General features: G+C 37.9%; 1 long non-coding RNA gene across 2 annotated transcripts; it reads right to left on the bottom strand.

Annotated features, from left to right (window-relative positions):
- Window positions 1-292: 292 nt before the first annotated feature.
- LOC149918901 (uncharacterized) lies at window positions 293-10,892 on the bottom strand. 2 transcript variants are annotated; one of them, XR_016464646.1, is made up of 4 exons: window positions 10,856-10,892; window positions 3,612-3,752; window positions 2,867-2,967; window positions 293-2,506 (listed from the first exon to the last, which is right to left on the bottom strand). It is a non-coding gene; the product is annotated as an uncharacterized LOC149918901 (long non-coding RNA). The 2 variants fall into 2 exon arrangements; XR_016464645.1 differs by lacking the exon at window positions 10,856-10,892 and adding an exon at window positions 8,856-8,986.
- Between the last annotated feature and the right edge of the window lie 1,434 nt (window positions 10,893-12,326).

The following is a 12,326-nucleotide window of genomic DNA, read 5'->3' as shown; positions in this document are numbered from 1 at the left end:
AATGAGTGTTCTGTCACTGCAGCCAAAAAGTGTTTCCAACCCCAGTAGTTGCTCCACTTTCATTTGTCCAACGACATAATCTACGTTCCTAGCTACCATTTATCGAAATCCATTTGGAGCTGCCATCGTCTTTCAAACATTTAATATAATTCATCCTCCCCTCAAAATGCAGCAACCGCTTAACAAGGAAAAATATACATATTCTAAATGTATGGGTGATCTTTAGACAAATCTCAGCATCACTTCATAATTATATACTACAAGTTTTAATTAACTAAAGCTCTGAAAATCATAATGCCTTATTAAAATGCAATTAATCCTTTGATTAAAAAACAAAAAGCACAAGTATTTACAACAAAAACACAAGTAGAATAATTACAAATATCATGTACCCATTTCTTTTATTTGGGTGTCACTTATGATGTCTCACGTTCCCTTCATTAATTCAAATACACACATTATCTCAAATCCACAGCAGACTGAGTGACAGTGGCCACCAAACACACAGCACTATATCCTATTGATTTCTGCAAATCCTGAACAATGCCATTTGCATGCTTGTTTCTGTAATAATAAAGATATGCCATTCAGAATTAAAGCACCGGCCAGACTAGTGGCAACTAATTGTGTTGTGTGTAATGAGTGCAATTTCAATTTGATATAACCCTCAGCTTTTCTTACAGCACTCGCTAAGTACTTTCAAGTCTTTGTGGGGAAATAATTGATTTTTTTGTGCTGTGGGCACAAGAAAATTATTATGATCTTTTGAATAATGCCAAAGAAAGGACCATGAATGATTTAAATTGGTATATGAAGAAGGCTTCACTGTGGATTGCAGTTTGACTGACATCCTACTAATGTAGTATCTAGATTAGCAATTTTTAAGGAGGCAGCTAATATAAAACTGGTAAAACGGAAAACATTGCTAACAGGGATTGTGTATTTGTTATTCAACGAGGAATAACAATATGGGGATTTAAGGCACATCAGACAAACACTATACTATTACATAATTGCCCTTGCTCTTTTCATTTATGGCACGTGTATTGAAGGGTATGTTTCAACTGATAAATTACACATTTAAAATATGTAGATACAATGGCGCGGTAGTAGGTTATCACAGCAGCTAAAGTCCATTGGATATGTTGGTCTGTCACCACCGCGTGCAAAGTCTTTTGTTTTGTCTGATTGTGACGGGAAGGTTAGTAAACTCCCAAAATTATTCTCCCCAAGAAATGAGATAATTGCTTTTCCCTTCAGAGGAATTAAATCTTTTTTCCCTAAACTGCTGCCCCTACCAGGGTACCACCCTGCCCCCTTTACCCTTGGTCCATAAGTTTCATTTAAGACTGGAAATTCAGAAACAGGTTTAAGCCATCTAAAGCAGGACCCTAACCTACAGTCAAGCAAATATCTGCCTGGATACCACTAATTGTAGATTGTTTCAACCTGAAATCAATCTCTCTTTCTCCTTTCTGTTTCTTCTTAAATGACAAATGCATTTCATGTTGCAAAAGCTCCGTATAAATAAGGACATTGGACACATTCCACCTTAAAATGCATACCTTCCAAATCTTATTCTTCAGAGGAGGGAATGTTGTTAATTTAGTTGGTCATAACTAAATAGTTTCTAATCTGGAGCAGGAGTCTGCTGAGAATATTGGACAGTTTAAAGGTTAATCACCATCGCCTGGTTACACAAGTGAGGCAGAACTAATTCCTCCAAAGGCAAATGGCTTGCAGTTTTATCAGCAGTGCAGATTAGAAGTGTTAATATACAGAATAGAATGGATGCTCAAGGGCCAGTTTTCCCTTATCGGCAAACTTTGCAACAGAACTCAGCTACTGCACAACCTCTGCACTTTCTATAATAAGGCCCCTCATTTTGCCTCTCGAGCAGAACTATCAAACAATCCTCCCCAAACCACTGCCACCAAAATCAGGGTATTACAGACCACAGCTAATTGGAAGATCACTATAATGAAGTAAAAGATAAAATACTTTGGCTGCTGGCCTAAAATGTGGATCAGCACAACATAGGAAGCTATCTGGCTATGTCACATTCTGAGAGATTTACATAAACAATAAACTCAAACCAACTGCCCTCAAAAATACATCTTTGTTTACAGTAAATGCAACCTAAAGCGTCGGTTATAAAAAGTGGAGGGATTTACATATTCAGTTTTTTATTAGCAGAGCAGACTCCCACCACTACAACAGATGCATGTAACCTGATGTGCATTTCTTAAGTGTATGCTCTGAAAGAAAAATAGCGGTAGGATGTGTAAGTACACATGTTATAAAATATTTACATATTTATGCCGCTCAGTGTACACTAGAATATATTTACTACCACAGCACATCACAGCACACAGGCTCTTATTTAACTTTTCCAGGGCTGTTCCATGCTGCAGGTGTTTTTCCATCAGAAAAAGAAAGGAAAGGGGAAGATCCATCAGTGTCACATGCTATTTCCCAAATAAAACATGCTGACAGAAAATCCTACCTAAAAAGACAAGAAAAAGAAAAGGCACTTTGTGTAAATATGTCAAGGAGAAAAACGGGCAATTTTGCTTAACAAATAAGAAGAATAGTCAGTTCAGGGAAAAGCCACATTACGTATTACAGTAGTAATCTTTGTGTAAGAAACCTGGGGATAATGAGCCTATGTTTTACAAACACTGGGCCCAAGCCTGCCCTTGTTGAATGAGTGGGGACTTCGTCCACTGAGAGTCATATGGTCCCAATGGGCTCTGTAGCTTTTCTTGGAGTTCCAGCAAAATTATTCATGCTGCCCTCTCTGCACAACTCCCAGGTCACCAGCACATCAAACCTTTACTTCATCCACCCTTCTGCTCCATCTCACCTGGGCTCTGATTCAGGAGAGTATATAATTTCAGGACAGCATGTACCTAAGTGCCATTCCTCAACAGAGGGAAACAGAATGTCCTGGACTGGAAGGTATTCCTAAAATAAAGGACAGATATTTTTAATATGAGGCATATATGTCTTTAACAAACCATAGAAAATCTAATTCATTCCAAGACTGTCACAAAGGAAGATTTTTTTATAAAGAAAAAACTTTTTCTTAGCCTTGAAACTTTAGAGGATGAGCACCGTGTACCTTGGTCATGCTTTGCCAGGGAAGCAGCAAAAATAACACAAAAAGAAGATGTAGAATCTAGATCACTCGGTCTCAAATATTATCTGCTATGATAAATACATGGGAAACTGGAACTGAAGAGCTATGAGATCTTGCTAAATAAAGACAGAAAACACTGTCTCACACACCTGTAAATTTTGATTTTCTTTGAGAATAGTTTACGTATATACATGAAAACATAACCCCAAGCAAATTAGGTGTAACGCTGATAGAATGATGAAATTGGCTGGACAGGAGGATTTGTGGTCAGGTAGAAAGTGTCTCATTTGTTATTTTGGGATATAAAAATACGCTTGTCAAGTCTCACGTTCAGTCGTAACTGTCTGTCATGATAGCAAAGATATTCTCACCATTCAGAACACAAAAATGCGTTGTTGTCATTATATCCTTTTGGTATGTTCCCCTTCTTCCCAAAGCTTGTGTAAGCTGTTGAGCTTTACGGCGTTACCTGAGAGTCTAGAGCTCTGCAGAGACTATAAGATGCATAGCTCCACTGGCCAAGAAGCCATCTATCAGAGTCAGGGTTGACAGTCTTGATCCCTTGAGGCACATCAGCTCATCTTCACTGACACAAAAAGGGAGATAGCTCCTGTAATAAAGATCATAACATTTTAAGGCAGGGAAAAAAGTACAAAAAAATTCTTTTCAAATAATAGAGTGGAGATGCTGAAGGCTGCTTATGAAACTCCCTTTCACAAATAAACCACAGCTGAAGTTTGACTCTGGTCCTGTGATATAAATGGATGTAGGTGCATTGAAGAGATCTGATCACAAGATGAAATTGAATACAGCTTCATCACCAAGTAGATTAGATAAAAACATTCACAACTACTGCCTTGGGCACAGTCAGAAACCATTAAGGACTCTAAAGGACTTGCAGATTGAGAATGTTGATACTGCAAGCTTGGAAAATCTCATTAAAAGTGAACACTTAAGACTAGCATTGACAATCCCCCTCCCTCATATGGGTCTCACCCCATCAGATTTTATGAACTATGGAGTTGGTCTAACAAACTCTTTCAGGCTGGAATAAAAAGCTTTCCAGAACCTCTGGCACCTTGTTCAGGTAACAAAGACATTTGATATCACTCCAGAAAACGATTCTGTTGTCCCAAAAATTAAGATTATATACATCACTGTGACTGAGACAGTTTTATTAAAAGCTCTTCTGAGGGAAAAATTGTCAACTGTGTGATCAGATGACATTAGGATGATCTGTAAACTATCAGACAGTAAGAGCAACCCATTGATCCAATGAGAGATCTTCTGGAGACCAGCTGGTAGGTAACAGAACATCTCCCACTCTACAGAATCAACACATTTTCTCATGAAAACAAAACAAAAGCAAGCAAAACCAGAAAAAAACACCATGTGCAGAAAATGTGCAGACGTGAGAAACATCTGATTGTGGTTATCGTACAGCATTCTTCATTATTTAAATATAATGAAACCAACACAAATTCATCAGTCGAGCAGTTTGATGGTTTGATGGGTTTCTTCTGGAGCTTTTCAAAACTATTTCTGTTTTCCTGCGTTTCCAAAGCAAGGAAAAAAAGTAAATACAAGACAGAATAAGAACAGGCTACAGATGAAGGTATTTGTTGACGACATTCAAACATATCTTCTTTCTGTTTGTCTATGTTTGTGGTCAATATTGCCTCATTTGTGGGTAGTGATGTTGTTCATCAAGCACTAACATAACTCTGGAGGGAATAATCATGACCTGGCAGGAGGCTGTCCAAAATGACCCATTAGAGTTTTTCTGTCTCCAACATTTCCAACTACAAGATTTATGGAAGCCAGTGATTTGAACCTAGTGATTCAGAACAGCAGGAGATACAGTAGGCACAGAAAATAAAAGATTTGCTCTGCCTAACCACATAGGTCCTTACACAATCCACATCATCAGAATACTTGAGTGCCTTTGTTGTTTGCAAGCACTTACAGTCAGGAGGATTTGCTGCAGATAGGCTTGCGTTTGGTCAGCGGCTTGTTTCACATATTTACTAGGGGGAAATGTAAATGGTTAACATGGTCTCAAAAAGTTAATTTATATCATTATAAGTAACAGATGAATTTTATTGGAAAAATAAAAGAAAAAGGAAATGTTTGAAAAATCAAAGATGGATGCAAGAATTTTTTGTAATCTGGGCTGAGAGCAGCCTAACTGAATTTTGCCACTGAACAGATATCTCATTTCATGTCTGCCTGCTCCCTGGCAAGGTTCAGAAATGTCCACGGGCTTCTGTCAGCTATTCTTCTTTTGTTCAGACCTGAATAATTCAAAGGTAATCGCCATTTTTTCTTTGCCCCTAGCACACTCCTGGAACAACTTGAGTATCTCCTCATTCAACCCACAGGCTACTCTTTTATCAACAGTTTATTAGTGTCCTGCCCTGCCCAAGCCCACTCCATTTTATTTGTCTCAGATCACCACGACTGCATTTATATTTTAAAGAAATTGTCATAGTATTTTGAATACAGTCTCACTTCTTCTCATTATATAGTTTTCATAGAATCACAAGGTTGGAAAGGGCCTACAAGATCATCTAGTCCAACCGTCCTCCCATTACCATTGCTACCACAAGCACTAAACCATATCTCATAGCTCCTCATCCAGACACCTCTTGAACACTGCCAGAGACAGTGACACCACCACTTCCTTGGGCAGGCCATTCTAATGCCTGACCACTCTGAGAGAAAAAGCTTTTCTTACATCTAAATCTAAGCCTCCTCTGGTACAACTTGCGGCCACTTCCCCAGGTCCTGTTTGTTGCCTGGGAGAAGACACCAAACCCCTCCTCATCACAACCTCCCTTCAGGAAGTTGTAGAGTGCAATGAGGTCTCCCCTGAGCCTCTTCTTCTCCAGACTAAGCAATCCCAGCTCCCTCAGCCACTCCTCATAAGACTTGCAAACCACCAAATTTGTTCTAGAGCTATTATGTTATTGAAAACGCAGAAAAAGAGGAAGTATTAGACCTGAGTCCCTAATGACACTTTTTGCCACAAAATCCATGCACCCAACTCACATTAGTCATCAGATTTTGTAAAGTTCCATAGATTCAAGGGGAGCCCAGGCAAGACTACAGAACTGAAACACACAAAGGGCTTTTAAATACTTGGGAACTGCACCCCTTTCAGGAAATTGTTCAGTTGTTTGTAGCTGAGAGATGGGAGAAAGCTTAGAGGAAGGAACCTGATATGTAAGAGCTGTTCTCTACTCTTCCCCTTGTACTTGTTTTTGGCTATCATTGGGGCCAGGATATTGGGCTACACTGACCTTTGTTCTGAACCACTGCGCCTCTTATGTTCTTATTATGTTCTTATGCTAAGTAGGAAAAGAATTTAACCTCTGGATAACACCCAGTTGTGCTTAAATTCAGCAGCAAAATTCCTTTTCACCTTATTATTTCTGATTTGGGGAATTAATTCTACCCCCCTAAAAAAAAAAAAATAGTAAAAGTAAGCAACAGTATATGAAGTTGTGCTAGCACCAGACATGAAAGATCATTTTGCCGACATTAAGAACTTGGCATGATTTATTTATCTATGTGGATGGGGAATCTCTCACTTGGGTGAAATATGCCATGAAGGCATTTGAAACAGCACCCTCCCATCCCCCAAGAAAAGATTCAATATCAGTAATTTCTGAGCCTGAAGTCCTGGGAGTTTTTAGGCAAAGTAGTTCTGCTCATGGCTTTTCAACCTTCATCAAAACACATTGCATTTCTAAGATCTTTAGGTCCAGACTCTGCACTCATCCAGTGTTCAACGATGTAGTTGCTATTCTTATAGCAGCACTGCTTTTTTAAAATATGTCTTCATATTATGCTATTTTATGAAGTCATGATTTTGACAATAACTGCTCAGACAGAACTTCAGCCTCACCATCAGTGTAACCATTTGGAGAAGCATCACAAGTTACAGAAATACTTTGAAGCTCTCAGTGGTTATTAGCAGAAAGAGAAACTACGTAGGTGTAATTGGAAGACAAGGATTGTAAGATTCTGATCATGTGTTAAAACAGACATGCAGATATCTATCTTCCCCAACACACCCCTAGAAACATATCAGGAATTTTATTTCCTCTACAAATCACAGTTTGAAGCTGGAAAGCAATTTGCTTATTTAGGTGGCACTGTACAAGATGAAGTGAAAGCAGATAAAACAATACGTAATAGCAGCAAAACAGAAGAGACTTATTTCTAAGTGGTTCCAAGCTTGGCATAGGAATAAGAAAATTAGAACATGATGAATATTAATGTTTACATTGCCTGTGCATGAAGAAGTAAAACATCTCAGAAAAGCTCTCCTGTGCATATCAACCATTTTATTCTTTGATCTTTTAGGTTATGCAAACAATAGTCTAATAAACATACACATGGAGCTCAGAAAGACACTATATTTCACAAAGACACACCCTGTGAGGGATCCTTTTGTTGTTTTTTTTTTTTTTTTAATTTTCTTTTTAAACCAGCACCATTCTTGTGCACCATCTCTTAATGCCTCATTTGTTTTAAAAATATTGGTCAATGAACAGCTAGATGCTTTTCATTGTATAGCCAAGGCTGAACTGTCTTTTTAGGTTTGCTTTCGTTTCTAATGCATCTTAAGTGCTTGCTTACACCAGTACAGCCAATTCATTCAATGAATTTTAATTTCATAATTATTTATTCTTACTTTAAGCATCAGAATGCAATTTGCTATAGTAAATTCAAGACTGAAGTTTCACAGAAACTTAAAGGAATGAAACTGATGTACTCTGCCTCAAGGCATGTCTAACTTCAAGCCCATTGGTAGGACTGCTCATATTTGTGTAGAGCACTTTCTGAAGTGGAGGTAGAATTGTGTGTTTTTGGTGGAGACTGCTTAAGTTGTTGAAAATCCAGTATGTCCAGTATGTATTAGATTTTGAGCTAGTAGAGGGAGCACAGGAGAGCTGAACAATATCTTTGTAACCATTCCTTGTCTTTTTAATTCCATGTTGCAAGCTATTCTCTCAAACATGAACTTCATGTCTTCATCATCCCTAACACAAAGTATTAGGTCACAAATTAGGTCATCCAGTCACAAACTGAAATTTTTACAGCATTGTAGGATTGCAAAACGGTTTGTCTCTCTGGGTTCTATACTCACCAACCAGTTTGCTGATGGTATTGAAAGTTGTTGATTTCAGAAGCTGTGTTGGCACTTTATCAGTTGGGGAGGGAGCTGAGTGGGAGGCACCTTTCTTCCTTCATTAGCAATGCTCAGGATAGTGCATGCTCAGTAATGTGTGAGAGGTTAACTTGGTGCTGCCCACACTGCCTCTCATCAGCACAGTGACTGCATCACCCTAAGGGCTCTAAATGGCAGCCAGCTTGTGAAGAGGTTGCCTCCCTCCGGTTTAAATGGAGCTCTGGTAATCAGTGAGTGTACTTAACCTGAATAAAGATCAAAAACTTGGACACAAAAATTCTTTCCCTCTATATGCAGGTGCCCAGAGACAATAAAAGACATGAAAACAAAAATCCATTTTGCAGAGTGAATGAAAATATTTCTCAAATGGCTATCTACTTATTATATAGCTGTTTACCCTTTTCTAGTATGAAGAGCCAATCAGTTTGGCTAACATCTGCAGTGAAATTAATATACGAGCATCAAAAAGCACCACACTGAGATTTTGAACCAAGAACATGGAAGAAATCTTACCAAAGCTGGCAGTGCCAAACTGTGAAAAGTCTGTCAGCCTTGATGTCCACTTCCATAGATTTGCACTTTGACCTTGCCATCCCTCTTTTCAGATTCCTCTCCACAGCACAAGCACATGGCAGGCTGCCCCATTGCAGGGGCTGAGGATTCTCTCAGTGACTGGTCTTAAGCTTTTTTCACCAGCAGACCAAACACCTACAAGCTATTCAGCACGTTAAAGAGCATGGAGAGATGATAGGAAATGCAAAACAAAGCTGACCTAGAAACTGCACATGATTTCTGAGCAAGTATTCCTTCTTCCCACAAACAGACATTGGGAATAAGATACTATGGAGACTTCTTTGACACTAGCAAGTAGAGTAAACAAAATTTTAGCAGTCATTTGCTATGAATTTCTTTGTTATAATTGTAGCATGTAAAATGTTTAATTCAAGTGCCTGGCATTTCCCACATACAGAAATGGATTGAGAGTAGGAAAAAAATATGTAAGTAAGAGGGAGTCACAGGAAACTACAGCAATGTGTCACTAAGCATTTGGCATCTCTATGCCCTAGCTAGCACAGCATAATTAAAATATATTACATTTCTTTACATTTCTATCCCACCAGTGCAAAATTCAAAACAATAAATGGCTTTTTCATAGCACCAGACCGTCTTTCTCATCCTCTTGCTTACTTCCACCTATGAAATTCTGCTTGAGTTCATCTTTACCTTGACCTTGCTTCTGCTGAAATCCTTGTTCATGTCTTAATCACTTCTCATCTTGAATTGTGCAATTCCTTCTTGTATGGTATGTCTAAATCCCAACTCTCTCTAAATGTCAAGAGGTCCAGAATGGTGCAGTCAGATTATTTTCTTGCTCCATGCATGGATAAACAATATGATAGAAGATGTGTTTATGTAGTAAAATTGAGAAAATGCAATAGGAGAAGAGCAAGTTGATTGTGTATAGAAGAAGAATGGCAGAAAACATGCGCAGCAACCAAGAACTCACTAAAATTCTCAGACTCTGTGACAGAGAAACACCCACCTACACATCAGAAGTAGAATATTTGTTTGATAAAATATAAATTGCACCAAGATCACAAATCCTGGAAACCCCAGACTTCTTTGCAGACAACAGATATCTACTAAGTGCATTTGTCTCCCAAAACAACAGCATGTACTTGGTATCAAAATACACGGCAACATCTTCAAAAAGCACAATTGGTTTGCTGCATAGACTGCTCTCAGCAGTCAAGGAGACTGCCAACTCTTGATTGTTCAGCCAAAAGCTACCATGCTGCATTTTGTTAACTATGAAGAGCAGGTAGAAAGAAGTTGCTTGCCAGTCCTGTTAAGAAACAGAAAATATCTGTAACTACCAGTTTCCTTTACTGCTGATATCATTATCCTGATCATGTAACTCCTTACTGATGCTCATTTTGCCACCAGAACTTTGTTGTGCTAGTTGAGCCATCTATTTTGTAACATACAACATGGCAACATAAACAGTTTGGAGACCAAATGCTCATTCTTTTCAAGCTCTAGCAGATTTAACAGAAAAATGAAAGCAACTTTAGAAGTTACAACAGAGGTGCCCCGTATTAGTGTTACTTTGTAAGCAATGCAGAAGTTTAGAAATCAAATCTTCATGAAGATTTGTTATATCACCATATTTTTCTGAGAATTGTATTAATTACTCCTTAGTAAATCAGTAATGAAGCTAATGAAGCATATAGAGGTTAAGAAATTCCAGAATCCTGAAGCTTTACATGAAATTAAAGAGTCATTTTAGGGCTCCTTGACCTCCCTGAAGAGCTAGCTAACATTGCTTAGGATATCTGCAGTAAATCAAGCTTATACCTGATATTTATTACTCTACCCCAACAGCAGAACCACTATAGGAATAAGAAAAACAGCCTTCTTTTCTTAACTCACCTGACCTCTTAAAATCATTTCTAGTGATAGTAACCTAATATACATTCACTAAGTCAAATAAAAATAAAGTAGCAACTTACTTCATGTATGGCAAAAATCATTTCAGATGCCTCATCCACTGCGACTATATACTCAAAAATCATTAAAAAAAAAAATAATCATTAAAAAGTCATTAAAAATCATTAAAAATCATATTCAGCTGTGATCTGATTTTTCTCACCTGAACAGCAATTAAAACTTAAGTAATAAATAAATCCCAGCCTCCCCCCATTGCAAATCAATGGTTTGATGACTTAAATATCTCATCTTAATTGTTCTGAAAATTTAAAATTATTTTTCTACATTATTGTCTAAAACTGGCCATTCTGAGAAAAGAAATCAATAGAAATTTCTAAAGGGACAATTTTAGGAGTTACTCATAAATTTGAATATGATGGAGATGCACCTTTCCTGGAAGGAAAAAAAAAAAAAAAAAAGCACTTGTTTCAAACTTTGCTCTTCAATTTGCTAAAAAACAAAACCAAAAACAAACAAACAAAAAACGAACAAACAAAAAAATCCAGCCATCTGCAGCTATTTGTACAAAACCCTCTGAAAACCAGTTTTTGCCCACCTGTAGCTACTTCTTCAGACAGCATTCATAGGGCTAGAATTGTATGGTCACCTTGCTGCTGAAGATGAAGCTGAGTGCCCCACAGCTTCATTCTGGTTACATGACTGTTCAAACCAATTTTCGATTATTTCAGGTGCAAGTTTCAATATGTGCAGTAACCCTCCCACTTTGTTTCCTCTTCTCATTACCATATGAAGACTTGTATTAGATGCCCGTAGGCATTTTGCAAATGCAAGGATTTTCAATTACCCATCCTTCTGACAAGCATCATGCCTTCTTTGTACAGCAGCTTTAGGTACATGAATGGGGTGTTGTGTGTCATTGTTACTAGCAATGAATAATCGTAATAACTGTTCGTACCCTGCAAAATGCTGAGAACCATCCACCTCTTCCCTTGAGTCAGCTCTGCTTTCCCTTCCCAGATATTGCTATGTGTCTTTGGTGCCAGCTGTGGACAGTATTTTTTAAACAGCAGCTTTGCATCAGTTAGGATGCATTCCGTCAGCATTACTCCTACTTGTGCAAATGGAAAACCTACTATGGAGCCAACAATATCTGAGGGATTAATATGATTTCTCATTAATGAGAACTCCGTAACCTTTGGTATGGGATATATTTAGTCTGTTTGTTCTCTCTCTCTCTCTTTCTCTCTCTTTTTTTTTTTTTTTTTTTTTTGTGAAGTATATTCCACATGCTGTGATTTCTGGCCTATTGATTAATGGGTCTTTCCACCACAAACAATCTTAATCTTTCTTAATTGCCTTAATGGCATGGCCTCTCTTTTATACTCTCTGCCCACTATGTTGTTGTTGCAAATGCTTTTGTATCTTAACTTCATGACTATACTAAGGACTTAAAGGAGACTGACTGTGAAGTCTATTGTTGCTCTTGTTCCTTCCATTCTTTAAATTTCTGCTTCAGGCTCCTAATTTATGTAG

The sequence above is a fragment of the Phasianus colchicus genome, chromosome 2 (genome assembly GCF_987193195.1).
Source record: "Phasianus colchicus chromosome 2, bPhaCol1.hap1.1, whole genome shotgun sequence".
Taxonomy (NCBI): domain Eukaryota; kingdom Metazoa; phylum Chordata; class Aves; order Galliformes; family Phasianidae; genus Phasianus; species Phasianus colchicus.
This window is presented reverse-complemented; position numbering and strand designations above follow the sequence as displayed.